This window comes from Myzus persicae, unplaced genomic scaffold, assembly GCF_001856785.1.
Source record: "Myzus persicae strain clone G006 unplaced genomic scaffold, MPER_G0061.0, whole genome shotgun sequence".
Lineage (NCBI taxonomy): Eukaryota > Metazoa > Arthropoda > Insecta > Hemiptera > Aphididae > Myzus > Myzus persicae.
The window spans coordinates 110,175-129,524 of record NW_019103943.1 but is presented as its reverse complement, the minus strand read 5'-3'; the positions used below and the strand labels follow the sequence as shown (position 1 = coordinate 129,524).

The following is a 19,350-nucleotide window of genomic DNA, read 5'->3' as shown; positions in this document are numbered from 1 at the left end:
ATTATAGCGTGACCGCTTTTCAGAATTTATTTTTAGTTGATTTCGGTTGCACCTAAAATGTATAATACTTGACTTCGTTTTGCCGTAACCGTCTGTTTTTTTCTTTCAGTGAATGGTTTTAACTAATTTTCCAGCAGTATAAGAACGGTCAATTTCAACACTTAATAGCATTTTATTTTTATGACTACATTAATCTTAACGTGTCCACGTGGTAGCATTAAATGTTTCGAGAACCAAAAAGCAGCATATTTGACTAAAACTTTAAAAACTTAATGGAAAGTAAAAAAAATAATTGTATAGTTTCTTAACATAATATGCGTTCACATGTGTTAAATATAGGTAACAGCTTATAATATAATAGTATTGTACTATTGTTAGAATGACTCGTATATATAGAAACCTCGTTTTATCTCTACTCAAATAGTATAATGCATTTAAGATTCTAAGTGTAGGTATAAAATTATTGGTTTTATGTTACAAATTTACAATAATGTTTTTTTTGTGTCTAAAGACACTTTATAGTAGAAAAAATGCTACAATCTTCAACTTTGATAATAGTAGAAAATCGGATCTATGGTTGGTATTTTGGAGGTATCAACAGAAAAAATGTTTAAATTAATCAGGAAAAACTAGAATTTTTACACAAAACCAGATTCCGACAAAATTAAGATTGTTTTTTTTTTATAGTCATTCAAAGTTTGTAGAAACTTGGATTTTTCATTAAATATTTATATTAACATGTTATAGACATCATGATATAAATTTCAATACATTTTTAATGAACATTTTGCTCCAGACATTTCAAGTTTAAATTTCAACAAAATTGAATATTTAATCGAAAAATATCGATTTTAGTTGGTGTATTTCTAAAAATACTAATCGTACTATCCTAGGGACTTATAAAAGTTAAACTTTACGTTGCATGATTATTTAATATACACAATGATATTTTAAAAACATTTAAAGTAATCCTAAGATAATTATATATGACATCCTATTCTTTTCGTATAATTTAACAGAGTATTTAATACAATTTATCGGTTTGATTTATTAAACAATTATAACACGAGGAAAAATGTTATATAACTATAAAGACTATATAATATAAAAATCTTTAGCTGAAGTATGAGGTATAGACGGTGAAATGCATAACTTATAATTTATTGTAGGTATTATCATTTTTATACTCGGGATCATATAATTATAATATGCTATAATTGTATATAGATACTTGTAATACAGCTGAAATAACATAGCACTAAAAATGCTAATCACATCCAATATAATTGAGAAAGGTAGTAGAATGAGCATACATTATAAAAGTAGTCCAATCGAACGTATTTTAATAATCACGAGAAAAAATATGTCACTCACAAACCATCGCAACAAAGTCAATATTAATCTTAGGACTTACGATTTTCCGCTTGGAGTGCAAAAACTAAATCGATGTAGGTTCCTATCGACGATATTAAATTTTATCAGCTCTCTATAATTCGTTCCTTCACAACATCAGTAAACCAATAACATTGTACCATTGAATATTGATTATTAAATTACCGTAATAACCACAAAATAATTTCTATAGATTTAATTGACATAAAATACCGAATGAATACCATTATGGATGACCTATATAATATAATGTGCAAATACTCTTATTTCAATTTTAGCCATGTGTAAAAAATATAGCTACAATCACACGTCATACAAACAATATGACTATGCCTTATTATTATCTGAAGAAAATATGGTTTTGTATGATTGAAGCATGTGCAAAATAGTTGGAATAGAATTTGATTGGACGCGTTGAAAACGGAAAACAGAATTAAAATTTAACCAGATTATAATATAATATTTTCATCCGATGATCAAACAACTAAAAAAATTACCACATAATTGTGCCAATAGCATATTATTATGTATATACTTCTATGTATTCAGACGCTGCAAGCTCAAACCCACAATTATATTATGATACAAATGGAATCGATGAGATTGGCCTTATTATAACTGTGTAAGTAGATATCTATTAATGCAGCTACATATATTTATACATACCTATGTAGGAAGGGTATAACCAACTGAAATGGCTTTTCACTGAAATTCGATCGAGCGGTATAAGCGAGCCGTTACATTGTATACTTATAAGCTATATTGCTTTAACATTGTTGATTAATGATTTGGATGGTGTAAAAAGTTAGTGCCAAACATTTGAATTGTGTGGATTGTCGGCCAATCGTCATAACTTACACAGTAAATGTAGTAGATATACTATTAAATCTAATATTATAAGTTATATAAGTTATTATGAGTTAAATAATTCACATCGAGGTATAACTTGCCATATACACAGAAGTAGAGTAATCACTTATCTCGCCCTGGCGCTAGTTTCTCGGACAGAGGCTACTAAATAATATAATATGATATAAATTTAATGTAGTTGTTGAAATGTACATAACAATTGTATCAGTCATATTCATCAAATAAAACAGTAGTTCTTATTCTTATTATTGTTTTTAGTATAGGAAAAAATAAATTGTATACACCTATAGTCTAAATAAAAAAACAAACTTCGTGTACGGCTAACCAGCAAATGTATTTCACGCACGCTCGCACGAGGAAGCCATAACGATATAACTGCAGAAATGCATATTATTATAAAATATTTAATCGTTATAAAAACAAAAATAAATCAATGAATTTCTTTTATGGAATAATAATTTAGATTTAACGAAAATACTGCAGTGAACGACTTACGTATTAGTAAAGTATTATGCCAAAATCGCATACATCCTACATGCACTTAATACCTATTCATTAATAATAATTAACAGTATAAGACATAAGTACCTACATCAACAAGTTTAGAGACTTATAAAATACAGTAGTTATTTATACTTACATTTTTTTTACTTGTATTATTATTAAATAGACAACTCCTTTTCGTCATTTCAAAAACTTTTATATATTTTATGGTGTTCTTTCTGCAGGTAAAAAAGATAAGCACAATACGTTATTAAAGATGGCTATACATATAATTATATTTTTCAGTATCTTTTTTTTTAGTACATATTATAATAATATTATGCTTTCGCTGTAAGATATAATATATTCAACATTAACACACTCACGCATGAGTATGCCGCGTGACAGTATACGCGGTATTATTACCGATTCTCAAGAAGAGTTCAACACAAATTCATTATGCATATTTTGCTCTCAATTATTACTATTATTATTATTATTTTTATAACTATTATATTGTTACTACACATAAATTAAAAACGTGCACTTTATTTACCTATGCTTGGTGCGCAATATTATGTGTGCTGCTACGTGTATGTAGCATATATGTGTTCGAGATGGTCCGTCTCAGATAAGAAATGAATAAAAAATTAATATATAATAACGTAACGATAAACCTAAAAGAAAAAACTCGAGAAATATTAAAAAAGACTAACCGCAACCCGAGCGAACAATGGGTACGTTTAGCATACCCATATCGTACGTATATATATATATATATATATATATATATATATATACGACGTGTGTACCTTATATGAGTTTAATATACGCAACGACGCGCGGTCATGTCGAAACACCTCTCTTTTTATTATTTTACGTATGCGTCTCACGATAGTATACGTTTACTCGGATGACTACTGAGATTTTAATACCTAATATACACGCACACAAGCGCGCGCGCACACACACACACACACACACACACACACACACACACACACACACACACATACACTAGCGAGGGGGTAGAGAGCTGAACGCAGTGCAAGTTTATTATATGATAATGCACCAACGATTTTTATTGCAAAACGTATAAAACGTTTTATATTGTCATACCCGGTTATGTGGTCGCGGGAATACCTGCCGCCGGATATTTCACCCTCTTGCCCTCTACCACCGCCCACTCTCATGCAGCCCCAGCCCCGGTCGTTTTAAACCCCTTCTTAACGGAATAGGTAAACGTAAAATAGGTATCGCACACACATTGCATATTACTTACTTTACATAATATTATAATAATTAATAACTGATAGCGGGATACACGAGTTTCGCTCATGCCGTAAAACATAGACGAGTATTAGCTCAATAATTGGCAGTAGCCAGCTGCATTATGTCTACATAATATATTATAATATTGTACACTGGATATAACAATAAAACACAAATCGACAATCATACGTAATAATAGCAATTAGTTCGGAAAAAGTATTTGGAAATCGCGTGACATAAACACAATAAATCATAAAACAATAAGTACGGTTTGACCATAATATTATTACCTGTTTACCGACACGAATATCTGTAGTCCGACTGTTTCAACGTTACCTACCTTTCTTTTTCCTATATCCCAAATATTGTATAATATTCAGCCAACCCAAAAAAAAAGAGTATTTTGGTATTATGCTTTCATAATATTATAGTCTGTATTAAGAAATTATAGTTCTAAACTTCATATTGTACTATTATACTCGTATAGGCGTTGCTGAATCGACGCTTTATTATATCCGTATTTGCCTTACTATAAAATAATTTACTTTATTATTATAGTGTATGATAATACAATAACACTTAACAACAGATCTAAAATATGATTCCTAATAAAAATAAATTAGCATTCGACGATGTGCACAATCGTACATTAATATACATATCTTTCAATATCGCCTTGAGATAAACACTTGCAAATCATACTCGTTTGATTATAAATTAATAAGTAATTGTATTATGAATGGACATAACAAGTGTTTGTCTTAAGCAATATTCATTTCCGATAAAAATATGTAATGCTGTGTACTCCAAAACCTCTTGATGCACATTTTACTATTTTAGTTAGTAGTTTTACACTTCGTGAGATTTCGTAACTCACAGAAGACAGTATTTTTCTGCTATCGATTTTTGAGAAATCGAGTCGTTTAAAGTGTGTATGGTATGCAAAACAACTTAATTGCCAAAAAATTGAAATCGATATTATATTATAGAACTATTATAACGTCAATATTATTAACGATGCTCTTTTAATCAAGAAGAGGCCTCACTCTATACACACTGGTTTGAAGGATTATTAACTTTTAACAAAGCGTGGTTTATATTTAATTTTTTCCCATCACTCGTTCAATAGTCCTGAGTGTCAGTTAAACGATCGTTTCAGTCAGGTAGAATTATTGTGAACACGTTAAATTGAAAATATTACACTGAACGTCACATTAGTATATTTTGCATACACAACCTGCTCATAGTTTCTCAATTTGACGGTGATATTGAGTTCTCTATACAACGTCACGAATATACGTCATAATAATAATCTTATTACTATTAATGGACAGTTGTTATACGTTGAAAGTAAATCACCGAATAAACATTCAAACGTCGTATCGCCGTTACATGCACGAGGCAGTGAAAATATAATATGTAAGCGTGTCTCTGAACGAATCAGATGAATAACAACTAGTGCGTTTCATATAAAATAATACTAATAATGTGATATTCAACCCGCAGCATAATATTATATTATATGGTGTGCGAAAGGAGGATGACACAACTAGTAACGTAACTGCGCCATGTACTGCATGCGAAGGTGGGCAACATTAACACCTCCCCCCCCTTCAAACGTCACTAAAAAAAAAATATAAAAATAGTAATAGTATATGAATAGTATATAATATAGTATAATATAACAAAAATTGTACATACGGTGCTTCTAATATTACCTATACATATTACATAATGTATAGTGTGAGTTCCGGGTCAGAGTATAATTTAAATTTAACTCAACAGGACACACTACTATGTATTGAAAGGACGAAAACCAGTTGAATCGTTACATTTTTTAAAACAATTAATTTTCTATAGGATTTTATTCGAGCGCATTTCCATGTTTTCCATCGAGCTGTTTTTTGCCTGTCGAAAACTGTAGGGACGGTGTTGTACAGTAATCGATCTGTAACGGTGTGCACTGAACACAGATGTCCCAGTTACTCGCCTTTTTCTTCCACCCCTCCACCAGTGCTCGCTCCCGGATTTTCCGCACTCGTTCACCAGTCCATTCCTTACTTGTTCCTCGGCTCAAACTTCCTTCCGTTGTGGTAGTTCTGAGAAACTGACTAAATGTCGAAAAACCACAGCGGTTGTCCTGTCACCGACGCCGCCGAGCGCCATCGTACAGTCGACCCCATAAAACTTTATTATCGAGTTTAAAGACCGTTGTCGAGCACACCCGCTACCACCCACCACCAAGCGCATATACTTATTTACCGACCCAGAAACTTTTTCTCCAAATCCCCCGTATGTTATTTCATACATGTTATACTGGCTTTAAAATGGCCTTTAAATACAATTGTATACGCAGAATTTTACATAAAAGATTGGTCATGGAACTATCAAAATAATATATATTTTAGCGGAGCATTATATAATCCACACCCTATATACCACCACCATCAGCATTTTTGTATGTTACTAAAAATTAAATCATAAGTCATTTGTCAAGCCAAAAATGTGTTATATTTAGCGAGTCATCATGACCTCAATAATCTTAGATAGACTTAACAGTTTTTGTTAGATTTATTCTTGTAAAGGTATAGTGTCCCTGCAGCAGCGTCTAGGGTCAACTACCGCTCCGGACATAGAAAACGTCTAGATGCAACCCGACATCATGACGCCGTGCTTTTTCACTGTTTGACGCTGCAGGGCTAACCGTATCTTAACTTCGGCTGTTTGGTGTACATGATAATACTATAGTATGCGTAGTGAGAAATATTTGAAATATATACTCATCACATATGTGTGGCTGTTTAAGACATGTAAATAATTGTAAGATAGTTAAACAATGCTTAGGAATAACTTATTAACATTTCAACATTTGACTTATAGTAGGTCATTGACAGTATTTGAATTATTCTAATAAAATATTAAATAACATGTTAAGTGTGCATAAGATGCTTGTACTTAATAACAAATAAATTAATATTACTATACTATGGTTTGATGTAGGTATGTATAATGATAAGTGCTTTATAAATTACACTAAACAAATTTAGTTTAAGTCTTATACCTTAAAAAAAAACAATGACTGCAGACAGCGGGGTGGCGTGCCAATAATCTGTAAGACGTGTTGCTTACATTTGAACTTAAGGTGAATCTATTTTTTTTTTAAATTTATTTGTACTGGAATTTATATATTATTATAATATAGCTATAGCTATTTTGGTATTTTATAGAGGAACACGTCTGGTGCTGGCAAATCAAGTCATGCGTAGAAATCAATCAACAGTCATACTTTATTTAAGGTCAACACTTGAGATTAGGTTATTTCGTTTTTAGTTCTATTTAAATTATAGATCCATATAAAATAAAAACTATCCGATTTAAAATTATTGTTAAATAATATACCATCAGTAAGCAACGAGTTCTATGTGTATAAATATAGGTGAAAATAAAAATTAGTTAAAATACCTATAACCGTAGGTACATAATTTCGATGTATATGCATATATGTATACTCATACATTATAATGCCATGCATACCTGGTTACTGATTATAATACTTTAATCTATGTAATACTTTGCTCTCTTCGTACGCGTAATTATATTAATGACGATACTGCTCGACGTTCGTGTATATTATAATGTTATTTCGATGAAGACACCGCGGATCAAAATATAAACAGGGCACTCGTATACCGGACCCGACATCGATTTTCGTTTACCACGGTATAATATAATAATATTAAACGTAAGTATATTACGCCGGTATACCTATGTTATAACATATCATAATACAGCGATTTCAACACACGGTGTTGTCGAGGGTGGTGGGAGGGATTGCTGCTGCTCCGATGCGGACTTGGTGCAGTGAGGGTGTGCGGTGGTGGCGGCGGTTATATTGTTTCTTCATATCGTCGGCAGTTTGTCTCGGTCCTCGGCAGACGACTTTATAAATATTATAAACGACCTAATCGCCACCCCCTTTAGTTGTCTGTCGGCAATTACTGTTTCGGATAATAATATTATCATGCTGAATTAATTCGCACTTTATCGTGTTAAACTCTTCGCCATGGTGTATAATGATATACGCTCACTCCTCTATATATATATATATATATATCTATACGTCTTGCCCCTTTTTCTCTGTTTTAAAATTCGATGTCCGCCCTCCAGCCACGGAATATAATATAACTCCTAACAGTAATAATAATAATAATAATATTATGTAACGTACCCGTCGTTTTTTCTTCTTCTGCTTCTCGCGATCTTCCTATTATATTATTGTTAGACCGCGGCGGCGTGTGCATAATATGTATTATAATATTACATTTAACCTCCCCGGACAATTAAATCCGAGCATCCTCTTGGCCGCGTCCGTATAATATTATCATCGTTTGCGCGTGAACTTAACTACGGAATTTAGCGGCCATAGTGCGCGGGGTAATAATATGCATATTATAACGCGTGTCGTATTTTATATATAATATACTCGCGGTTCCTTCGAGTCAGCAGGCTGTATATATTACGGACAATCCGAGACGTTAACGATAATAATAACAGTTATCATACATATTATTATTATTATTATTACGACGATTGTGTCGGGCGGGTCGCGTACCGTGATACTGCACCTACCACGTTTTTGCGACGAAAAATGAAAAGCACTCGCCGTAAACCAGCAGAGCCTGCGGGAGAAATATTACCATCGCAAAATATTATTATTATTATTATTATTATGATTATTATAACTGCGAAATTTCCAAAAGTCGTCGTTCGTCGTGCGTTTTATATTCCCCCGGGCTATCGTCGCGACCACGGTCGGTCCACGTGGGTCCCTTTTTGTGGTGGTTTTATTTTTTTCTCCCGTTATAATTTACAGCCAAACTTTTCGATGCCGTCAGAATTATATTATATTTTATCGACGTTCGCCACTCGACCAACACGCTGCACTTGCACATAATACCGTACTATACACTTTATAGGTAGGAGAATATACGGAGTGATTCTCTTGATGGTGTGAACTTTCACAATTATATTGTTAGAAATGTACTAACTTTTTGCAGTAAATAATATTCTATTGAGTATATATATTATATAGATCATTATGTTCTACAACTAATGTGTTTGAATAAACTATACCCGTATCGTATTCAAAATTCGTATAAACGTCAACACTATTATTCAAATTATGAAATAATAATAATAATTGTAATGGAATTAAAAACAAATATCACAAGTTGACGGTGGTTTCACTATTCAACACCTTAAAACATAAAGGGCGAGATAAACAAAGACAATATGATTTAAGACTATGGATCGGGAATTATCCAAAAATAGACGAAATACTTTTAAAAATAATGAGTATTTACTGTTAAGAGGGCGCCACACCCGAATAATTTGTCAGCTCTGTTTCACAACAGCGTGATATGGAAAATGTACGCTCAGCTGTTTCAGTTTAGATTCTTAAGTATTAATACTATAGTGAATCAACTTATTATCAAACTTAACTTGTAACAACCTTTTCTATATTTGTTGAACTGGTTTTTATTTTTACGATACGATTTTTCAATTTTTAAGTGAGTTATGAGCATATAAATTATATCTTAACTTAAAAATAAAATTAATTTGCTTTAACATTTAAATGTATTTTATCGTTAAAAACCCGTTACATAAAAACAGTTTTACTTGTAAGTTTGATTGTAAGTCAATTCACACTAATATTAAAACTAACGAAGCAAAACGTGAACTGCTGAAAATAAATTTGCTATGCAGTGATAGTTGTAAGATGGAGACAATAAATGCGGGTGTGGCTCAATTTTAAAATTACCACTCTGTATAATATAATAATATGATTAAAACGCAGATGAGTATTTTATGTTTTTTTCATTGATGGCGATCGGTGTATACGAAATATGTATGTCCCACGACCTATGTATAATTACGACAATCCGACACTCACATGATACTCCGGCCATCTGCTGATATAGGTATATTCGATATAAAATTTAACATCATCGATATTATGTCGGTATTTTATTTCTATATATTGAGTTTCGTGTGTATAATACAAGTAAATTGAATACAGCAAGTCAATACAAATGTCTCAGGCTCAGTGTTTACAAATAGGTATATGTCAGGTACATAATAAGTACGTAATATATTTAATTATAACGACACTGACAAATTTTACAGTAGGTATGATTAAAAAAACGATGTGAACTATTATTTTAAGAAAACGTTGTCAAAATCAATACCTAATTGATTTCTACTAATTAATTGATTGGGTTGGGAAATTATTCAATAATGCGTGTTTTATTTTAACACTGTCCAGTATTATTGCCTTTTCAAATAATTATATAGACATTTATAGTAAATTATTCAATTACATTTTATTTGTTAATGACTACAACCTAGATGTATTTGAAAAGAATTTGTTACCTAATGTGTGTAAATTATTTCCTGAAATGTTTCAATGCAAAATGTTACAACTATAACTTTTCTACTACACAAACTGTTATAAATAATATATTAAATAAGTTACGGCGAGTATGACTCGATACGATTCCGGCGGAGAGTTCATATATTTATAAGCGAAACGTAGAAAAACACGTTTTATATAATTGATTATCGACAAAAATTGTTTTATCAATTAGTGTACACAAAATATAGGTATTCGTAATGGCTTGAGCTGATATCGGTTAATCCTATAATGAGAACGCATAATGTGCACTCCATATTAATACGAAAATCAACCACGACGTGATTTCTGAATGGTATCTTATTAGCCGACCAATTTGCTTTATTAGTCGTATTTCAATTTTTAAAAGCAATTTATCGAGCTAATATAAATTAAATTGGGCAAGCAAACATATTGAATGAACCGATTATTAAATGCATATTATAACATTGGATATACATGCTATATACATTATATTTTATTATATAATATGTGTGTTACCGTCAATAATGTAATAAAATAATACTTAAATGTCTAGGGCTCTAGTCCTATCATTAGTAGACGATATCGGCAATGGCTTTTCGGCATCAAACGACTATATGTTCAATGTTGTAAAAATAAAATATTTTGTTAGTTCATAATATCTTAAAACTTTGACTTGGAAATTATCTTAATGTCTACTATATACTGAAAGAAAATGTTGATAATTGTATTTAACAAAATATTTCAATTGTGTTTTACTATTTTTATTTAATACTCCATGATAGTTTGACACTCGACGATATTTCCAAAGCCCGAAGGTATATTGTTTATACTTTTAGATAAATTGATTTTATAACTCGGGTCTGTTTCTAATTCAATAAATATTTTTATAAATCATGGCTGAAGAGGCTGAAATTATCGTCATAGGAACCTTCATAGGAAATATTGCTATATGCATAATTGATGCAAATTAAAGTAATGGATGAAATCGTTATTTCCTAGTCATAATATACTGCAATCTAATTTGATTGGAAGTATCATTGTAGACTACAGGCTAGTCCTGCGATGGTGTTCAACTTTCTTGGATCCACGACTCCAAAATTCATTATTTCTGATTTATAACTCCTTACCGACATTACATATAAGTATATATACTTAGTCTATACTTTACATTTTCATTTGGTGTTAAATTATTTACGACTCTCTAGTAACATTTTGTGACCCCCAAATTGCGCACCACTGGATTAGTCATTAACGTTGATTCCTTATTATTTACATCTTACAGTAACATGTATGTACATTAATATTTAATGTAATATAATATACTATATTATTATATCTATATTTAATTCATAATATGTAGATATTATATAATATTTGTTGTCTTATGTCTGTTTATTTCGATTTTTATGTATATAGTTTTGTCCATAAAAGTTTATAACTACCTACCTAAAGGTTGAAAATTGTTCAAACTGTTTTTTGAAAACATTTCCCCACTGGATTCGGAATTCGATTTTAAACTTGCTAAACTTGTTTTAGACAGCGAAACGTATAAAAGAAGTATTACATTCTAACTTTTGTATGGTAGTTTAAAAATATTACATTTGCTGTAAAAATGCTTTGATCTATTGAATGTTCTTATCTCTTTTGTACTGATAAAACTATGTTTTTTTAAAAATTAAAATACGATAAGTAAAAAGAAAAACCAGATTTAATTATGTGTATAGTTTGCTTTTTTTACAAATCATTTATTTCCACTTTTCTGAACTAATAAAAGCCAATTCCTAAAAATTATTTCATTATTTTAATATTATATGGAATATATATATTAACTTGTAGGTATGAAACAATTATTATTAATATTTCTAATTTGTTTGTTTTTAAACAATAATTAGTCCAAACTCGTACTCAACAATATGAGGTACCTAATCTAACAACTAATAGAACATAAGTTACAATAATAAATTGGACATCGTTAAAAAAAAAGGTTTTTTATATTTACGTCTCACTAAATAGTGACTCAATTTATTATTACATATTTTATAACGTATGTTATTATGGTAATTAGTAATTACACATGTTTAATATAATATTTTATATTTTATGCATATCATTATGAAACGTCGGCTAAATTCTCAGAATTCTTCAAAACATAATATGTGTAAAATAATTTATGCTTTTAATCTGGTCGATTTATTTGTAACGTGCATACGAAAATGCATATAAAATGGAAATAAGAGAATATCGCTGAGGCACTGCTGCTGAAGCTACGGGTAGAACGTATAATGGATTACGATGTAAATGGGACAAAAAATGAATTCGTAATATTATTGTCTGTGGAAAAGTTTGTTACTGATGTGGAGAGAAACTCAAATAGTATAATAACAATAAAATAGGAATAATAATTGCAAATTGTCGCTGAAAATTCGTCGAAGCCCAAAGAAAGTTCTATATATCATGTTACCGAGTGTTTTATCGATGCGTTTGCAAATTGTACACATAAAAGTAATACGAATATTACCTCAGCGTATATTATATTATTATATTTTATAATATTATACATTATGCCGGTGCAGGGTTACATTAGAATCAAGTCCATAAACTGTCTACCGGCCACGTTCGGCCGATACGCATCTCGAGTAGGAATTTCGAAAAAAATTTAATGACAATTTACGTCTCGGGTAATGAGTTCTGGGTGCTTTTTTTATTTATTTATTTTTTTTTTATCCCCAGTAATTTCGATCCACGCCGCACGACGGTCGTCCTTTGGAATCCGGAACGTCGTGAAACCCAAGTCACCGTTTTCGTGCCGATTACGCGAGTTCGGAGAAAACGAGATATCTCATCATTGTGCCACCGAAAAAGTCTCGCATAGGTATATAGGTATCTCTGGTCGTATACAACGCGGTACGATGCGACCTAACCGTCTCGTGTACCGTTATAACAATAATAATAATTATTATTATAAGGGTCTCGTAAAACGGAACGGGGTAATATTGTTGTCAATGCCAAAAACGGATTTTCTAATGCGTCTGCTTTTCGATTTACGAGAGAAACCCGACGTCCGAAAACGAAAGAAAAAAACCAAATCGATCGCATTGCATTACATTACAACAATGGACGGCGCGGCCCGTAACGCTCATAAACATCGGTCTAATGAAGAGCAAATCGTATACATCCGAGGAAAACGTGTAGGTATATATTGTTATATATATATATATAATATAAGAATATAATATGATATTAGTTTAAAATTGCGTACATATTATTGTGTGCTACACACGGGCGAGTCGGTGGAAAAAACTGTATTTATTGTTTATGTATTATTTTTTTTTTTTTACCGGTTTGTTAACGTTGCACACGTCTGTGAGCTGCAAAACATCGAGACCGTAGTAACGCATTATATTATTATTACGGCGTACCCACATGTATGTGTACAATAAATATAATAATAATAATATGCGCGTACATATTATATTGACGAACGGCAGCGGCGGCGGAGCGGGAATAAAAAAAAAAAAATATATAAAACACAATAATTTGAACCGGAATTCAATCGAGATTGAATTGCGTTTCGCAAATTGTTTGTATATACTGACCATGTGTACATATTACATATTATTATATTAATATTATTGTAACTTATAAATACACAATATATACCTATACACAAGCGGACCACCACGGGCAACCACCATTAACCGCCACAAACTACAACTATACCTCCACCGCAGCACCAACGACTACGCTACCACCTTGTCCGACTGCAACTACAGCAGAAGCAGCAGCAGCAGCAGCAGCAGCCGAACCCACGACGAACCCGTGATATCCTGCAGCAAGCTATTATACGAACACGAGTGTACGTCGTTCGTTCGATACTTAAACGTAATAATATGAATATTATATTATATTGCGATTGAGATGAAATCGGTCGAAAAAAAAAATCTCCGAATGTACCACGCGGGGTACACAGCACCATTAATCACGTCCGAAAGAACTGCGTTATTATCGTTATCGTTGCGCGTGTGAGTCGTATATAATAATATAATATAATACAATATCATATTATTATGTATCATACCTCAATACCTGCCGCGCGCATTAGTCGTATTATTTATAATATAATATGACCATGTTGTATAAACGAGTGCCCGAATATTCCAACGAAAGCGGCCGTGTGTATATAAAGTACCTGTACATGTAGGTAAATATAATATCATACAGAGTGTTTCGCCTGATGGTTATAACTTATAACCGGCCACCGTTTTTAAGTTCGATAATATTGTTGGGCCGATTATTCTTTAGAAAATGTAGACGCGTCTTCAAAATCAAAATTCGAAGTCACAAAAACGTTTGTGATTGGAATGATTTATCATATAGTTCTGCGTAGTGTGATGATTTTAAAACTATATCGCTCTTAATTGCAAAAATTGTAAACACTTTAAATCTGAGTTTAATACAATTAACACGTACAACTAGACTGACTTAAATGTTACATATATTTTATGTTTATAACCTTTGCAGTATCTTTTAAACCATTATCATAGACTGTTGTCTATTATTACTCCTAAGTCAACAACGCTTAATAATTCAGGCACCATACTCTTTCGAATTTTGACTTAAGTAAATCATAATTTTAGACAAAATCTTCTTCACTTCTTAAATGGCATAAGAAATAAAGTATAAAGTAGTAAAGGTCTTAAAGTATACTTGAAAATCAGTATTTGAATAAATCAAAAATGCCTAATGATAGGTGAATCACCCTGTATATTGTATACAACAATAATGTATAAAACATTAAAACTACATATTAAAATTTAACTTAGGTGTAATATTCTTTTGGACGCCGTTACTATTAGGTTTATGTCTATCATTTTGGGCTACCAATATTTTCTAATATTCATTATGTATGTAAATCACAGAACAATATTTACTACAACGTTGACTGTTAATTGTTATAAATTAGATGATTCATGCACAACAACTATGCCTTTTACCACATTTATTTACTGTTATCATGCTGTTTTTGGAATTATTAATAATAATTTTTTTTTGTGTCCGGAATCATTTTATAAATTCATCAAATTTTAGTAGTGTTTCTATGCTACCATATATTTTATGATACTATATGAACCTGTAGTCCTAAACTCGTAACTCCTAAGTATAGACACAGTAAAGCCTACAGTGATTTTTGACTAATATACCTATACTATTGTCCGGCTAACCACGCGGATCGTGTAAGAATTGATTTCGGGTCTTTAACGTCGTTTAATAAATTTCTCCAACTTTCTGATATTATACCTACATATTATACTTACATGCGGAAACGCGTTTAAATCCCCCAGAGCGATTATAGGTAAACCAAATGAATAATATTATTCTATATTTTAATTATTCAAAAATATAAACATATATTTTAAATGATAAACAATGTAGGTACTTTAACTACCTACCTAATATTATGAATAGACTAGAATTATGTGTCGATTAAATTGAACAAAGACAATTATTTAAAGGTAAATGTTCCAACGAATTCTCGATTTCTTCTCTGATTCATTGCTTTTAGCAACTAATTTTTATTATAATATGATATTATGATATACTATAGATTGGTAAGAATCCGATTAAAATGAGAATATAACCAATGTGTATACAGGTACTAACACCTACGTCATACGAATTTAACGTGCAACTATTGTGTAATAATTACTTTAAATTTATTTTAAACAAACTTTTATTTCTATAATATAAGTGCTTGTTGATTAAAAAAATATATATTTACAACCATATTATATTATCACGTCATAATTTCAAAGTGTTACCAAACTATTATTGTTACTCATAATGTCATAAATATGGTAAGTAATAAAAAAAATGCATACATCTATATTTTGCGGTTTCGACTAGTAAATTTAAAACTGCTTATGACGTGTTCACATCCACTTTGGATATACATTTCCCTAAATAAAATTAACCCATCGACAGTGTGTTATTGTGGTCTTCAAGTATGTAAATTTAACACCATAATATTACATGAACATTCCATTAAATTTGTATTATCCCTCAGGGTATTGAATTCGTAACGGATTAACGGTTGCACCGAATTCTAAAAAATTACATTTTGATAACGCACGCAGGTAACTCGGATATCGTTCTCAACAATTATGACCATAAAACATAATGTTATACTACCGCTGATGTCGTTTGTCGGTATCGACGATCTATATTATATAACTATAGTACCTAGTTACAAACGTGGTATTCTTAACATTTATATTAAAATAATATAACATGTGCAATCGATGAAATAGGTTAATAAGTATTTGAAACCCATTTGAAATCGATTATAATAGTAACGTCCACGAATATGTCGTTTTTAATCTATATATTTAAAATATTATACATTTATGTACCTACTTGTATCCGAATAAGACTCCAGAATATTAGGAATGAAATTATGATGAGCTACACCTAATAATAATGTTACTTTTCGTGTAACTTTAATAATATATCTAACTACTCCAGTTTAAAACCATCGTAAATACAAGGTATAACCTATACCTACATGTATCCAATATACAATACTATATACATAATAATAATAAAAAGACCAGTAACCTTTGTAGTAGAGGCTTCAATAAAAAAAAAATATTGCATGTTTGAAAAATTGAAACGTATTATTACCATATTTGTTTAGTATTTTTATATGATATAGGCTACACAATAAACTGTCAATAAAATATGCGAGTAAAAATATTATAGAAATATAAATCTATAATGTTATAAATACACTTAATTAATAACTATACTTAAGATGTTATGTCTGTCGTTATATTTACGCAGTAAAGAATATTCGATTGAAATCTACATACATTGTGTAGCGACAACCAACACAGTCGACCAATATCACTTGTACGATTGAAAACATTACGAAATTAGGTATATTATATTATGAGCGAAAATCAAAATCCAATAGCTTAGCTGTCTTGTTGAAATTTAAGGTATATGAATAAATTCTTTATATTACATTTTCCGTAGTCATATCAAATTTACTAAAAAATAAATGTTATACGGTAGTGTATAAGACCTGTAGGTACCTACATGAAAATAGACTATGACTAGTTTAAAGCTAACGATGTTAAAGCTGTTACACGTTTTGTATACAAAAACTTTCAGCTTCTTCAAATAGTAAAATTTTTATATTTGAACGTCTAATTATGTCGTAATGGACTCAGGTTTTTAATACTCTATTTTATAAACTTTTAAATATTCACAAATTGCTGAGTTTTTTAAAATCGATTTTTCAAGCTTCGTTTGAAGATAATTAAAAATTGGAGTCTATAACTTGACCTAAATAAAGTAACTCTTCTTTCAAATTAAAAAAAAAATCTATCAAACTGCGACTATTCTACGAGGTATGGTCGTTTTTCCTGTAAAGTATTTTTCTAAAGTGTTCTATTCGTACACCCCCTGCAAGTGTAGTATTGTTGTAGGACCATCGAGGAATAGAACTAGAAATCGCATGCATTTTCACTCCAGACGCCATTATATAAAATTATTTACAGTGATCTGACGTCTATAATATGATATATAATATATAGGTATAGCAATAAGACCGATGAAATATAAACCTCCACTTGAGGTATTTTAATTTTTAATACAGCGGAATATAATATTTACAGCTGCAGCTTTGACGAATTCTGTTCTTATCTCTATCAAGTTTGTAATGACGAGGGCGTCTTAATGCCAGATTAGCCGGGTCGTAGAGATTTATTGTTAAAAAGTTTAAAAAAAAAATGGTAACAATTTAAATTTATCCCTTGTAATATAGGGAACAGCAACTTTTCCAATATAATAAAGATCGTTAATTTTTTATTCGTCCTACGACGGCGGATGGATCGGAAAGATGCTTCGACGATTATTTTTATATATATAATTTTTTGTGAATTTCTGTAATGTCATCAATCGCCGACGAACGACCCCGGAAAATATATATAATAATAATACTATACCAATCATCTGATCGCGCGCAGTTGTATATAGTAGGTATACATTATGTTATTTTGCATCCTTTATACATTAAATCCCCGGCTGTATTATATATAACTGCATTAATTTTGCAAAACCGCCCTAGTCTGCCTGCAGCATCCCCGCGCACCACCTTTTTGCCACCACCAATAAGTAGACATTTGACTTGCTCTGGTGGCTGCGTGCTCTTGTCATTTATACACATAATAATATAATATCAAATTTTAATAAAATCGGATTTGCATAGCCGGCTGCAAAAAAATAGAAATAATAATAATAATAATAAATAAATAAATAAAAATCCACCCTTGACAATAAATCCCCGTCGTTAGCCGAAAAATATCGCGGATATTCAAATCAGGATATTATATATATTTCTGTGCTGCCGATCCTTTTCTCTTTAACAATATAGACGCACACGCACACAAACGATCGCAATAAAAAATAAATAAAAGAGCCTACGTGCAGGGTCATTCGGACGAATAATATATAATAATGTATACGAGTTTCGAGACCGAAAAATAATGCGCCGTGACAATGATAATGACAGAAGAACCCGTCCCTCGGGAGCCGCCCGCGGACGAGGAGGCGACGATAACGGGTTTTTTTCGGCGGGGGGAAAGGGTTGCCGTCGGTTTTATGCAAATTTCGAGCGAGCGCAACGTTTTATTCGCTTCATCTTTCCCCGCACGTCATGGGACCGCGATACATGCACACACGCGTATATACATATAGTCATGTCCTCCTTTAAATAAAAAATATAAAAAAACACTGCATCCGTCGTCGTCCCGCGATACTTATTATATGGATACGTATTATTGTATATATGCACCCGGGAAACCAGCTATAACACGATGTGACGGTGGTTGTCG

General features: G+C 31.3%; 1 long non-coding RNA gene across 1 annotated transcript; it reads left to right on the top strand.

Moving 5' to 3' along the window:
• Positions 1-7,591: 7,591 nt before the first annotated feature.
• On the top strand, positions 7,592-13,633 carry LOC111036715. Its single transcript, XR_002604795.1, has 3 exons — positions 7,592-7,759; positions 13,184-13,325; positions 13,420-13,633. It is a non-coding gene; the product is annotated as an uncharacterized LOC111036715 (long non-coding RNA).
• The last annotated feature ends 5,717 nt before the right edge of the window (positions 13,634-19,350 follow it).